Raw genomic sequence first — 2,428 nt, 5'->3', positions numbered from 1 at the left:
AGATATGAAAGACATATTCACTAAAAGATAAGCATGGAATGTCCATGGATGTTTTATCCATAATAGCACCAAACCGAAAGCAGGCCAAATGTCTATCTAAAAAAAAAAAAAATAAGGTAAACCACTTATGTAAAATACTACACAGCAATGTGAATGAATGAATTACAATTACACTTAATATGAATTCATCTCAAAAACAGAATATTGAGCAAAGAAACCAGACACTAAATATGCATGCTGGATGAATCCCTTTATATAAAATTCAAAAAGAGGTTCTAATGCAACTAGAAGTTAGAATATTGGTTTCACTTGACAGTATAAGTTACTTGTAGCACAAAGGAGATTTAGGGAGATGTGGTAATCCTCTGCTTCCTGATCTGGATTACTTGAGTATATAAGTCTGTGGAAATTCATAAATCTGTATATACAAGATATGTCCACTTTTCTGTTTGTTATAATTTTTGTTCCATTTTGTTTTGGGGATTGGCAGAGCCATCTGAAGCTTTATTTGGGAAAAGACACTTGAGTTGGCTTTTAGTTGGGGCCATGGGCAAGAGGCAGTACCCAAGGCAGTAGACTCCCCCTAAGCGTAGGTTGAGGACTGAGACTGAGCCTCAGGTGTGTCTCCTGTTCCAGATACTCCCCTGCACAGCTCCTTCCCCCAAAGGCTCTATGGTAGCCACAGGAGTGGGGAGGTTGGTAGGGACCACAGTGCTTGTTCACTTGGACAGGAGGATATCATTTGACTCAAACACCAGCTTCCCATCACAGGTCTCGATCTTCTTCACAACCACGGCGTTGGAGGAGCTGACAAGGCTGAAGGGACTGGAGTCCCAGCAGAGCAGGAGCTGGACTGGAAGCTCAGGCTATGGTTGAGACCAGGGCTTGTGAGGTCCCTGTAGGCCAAGCTCAGCCCACCTGAGTAGCTGCTGGTGGTCTTAGTAGAGATACTCATGTTCTGCATCCCAGCCTCCAGCCAGCTCTCCTCACCCTCCAATAGCTTGCAGTAGGTGGTGATCTAAGTGTCCAAGGCCAGCTTGATGTTCATGAGCTCCGGGTATTTGTGCAGCTGCCAAACCATATCCTGCTTGTCTTGCTGCACAGCAGCCTCAGCCAGCTTGGCAGTGGCATCCTTAACATCCAGCTCCTTGTGCTGCTCAGTATCAGCTGTGGCGGCCTCAAGGGAAGCCCTCTGGCCTTTGAGGCCCTTGATCTCCACCTGGAATCAGGTGATGTTCTGGTTCATCTCAGAAATCACCATCTTCGTGTGACAGAGGTCACCCCCATGTTTCCCAGCCAATGTCTGCAGTTCCTCATCTGGTACATGGTCTTGGTCTCAGCCCAGCTGTAGTTGGCAGTGTCTTCATACTGGGCTTTGACCTCAGCAATGACACCATCCAGGGAGTGGCTGTTGTCCATAGACAGGACCATGGACGTGTCCGAGGTCTGGGACTACTACGGTTCACAGATCTCTTCTTCATACAGCTGCCTTAAGAAGCCAGTCTCATCTGTCAGCCCATCCAGATGGGACTCCAGTTCTACCTTGTTCACGTAAGGTTTGTCCACATCCTTTTTGATGAAGACAAATTCATTCTCCATGTCTTCATGCACTTTGATCGCCCCCTCATATTGCCACCAGCCCCCGCGTATTGCCAAGTCCACCTTCAGCTTCCCCTGGCCCAGTGTGTCCAGCTGCTGCCGAAGGTTGCATATGGAGCTCTTGAATATGTTGTCCGTGTTGCTCCAGACTGTTTTCTGCTGCTGTAGAAGGCTCCACTTGGTCTCTAGAATTTTGTTCTGCTGCTCCGGGTGCTGCACCTTGTTGATGAAGGAAGCAAACTTGTTGAGCATCTTGATCTGCTCCTTCTCCTGGGTGCACCGTCTGGATGTTGGGGTCCACCTCCAGCTTAAGGGAGTTCAGCAGGCTCTAGTTCACTGAGACAGCTTTGATGCCCTCCACGTCCCTGGCCCCACTGTAGGCCCCGACCATACTCATGCCCAGGCCACCCCCAGGAACTGCTACTGCTGCCCACCTGGGAGAAGGTGGAGGAGCTGATGCCAGTGCCAGGGGTACTCATGTACCAGTTAGCTGCTAGAGGCCCAGGGGCTGGAGGTGGACACCTTGTAGGACTTCTGGGTCACCCTGATGGTCATGGTAGAGACTGGAGTGGAGGAGAACAGGCTAAACCTGACAGGTTTGAGAAGGAGTCGAGAAGCTGCTTCTGGGTAGGCTAAAAATTTTGAATTTACAGGTTTTCATAAAAATGTAAAAGACATACCAAAGCTGAACTCTCGTTCTTGCATAGATTCTTTAAAAAAAAGATTCTTTAAAAAAAAAAAACTACATTAAGAATAGTTACTGTATCATTCAGAGTTCCACCAGGAAACAGATGGCACATCAAGAGGTTAGCTGAAACAAGTTTAAGGA

At 47.5% G+C, this 2,428-nt stretch overlaps 1 pseudogene; it reads right to left on the bottom strand.

Annotated features, from left to right (window-relative positions):
- Positions 1-719: 719 nt before the first annotated feature.
- On the bottom strand, positions 720-2,154 carry LOC113920636 (annotated as a pseudogene).
- Positions 2,155-2,428: the final 274 nt, after the last annotated feature.

The sequence above is a fragment of the Zalophus californianus genome, chromosome 3 (assembly GCF_009762305.2).
Source record: "Zalophus californianus isolate mZalCal1 chromosome 3, mZalCal1.pri.v2, whole genome shotgun sequence".
Classification (NCBI taxonomy): Eukaryota; Metazoa; Chordata; class Mammalia; order Carnivora; family Otariidae; genus Zalophus; species Zalophus californianus.
The sequence above is the reverse complement of the archived record's forward strand: the minus strand, read 5'-3'. Positions and strand labels throughout refer to the sequence as shown.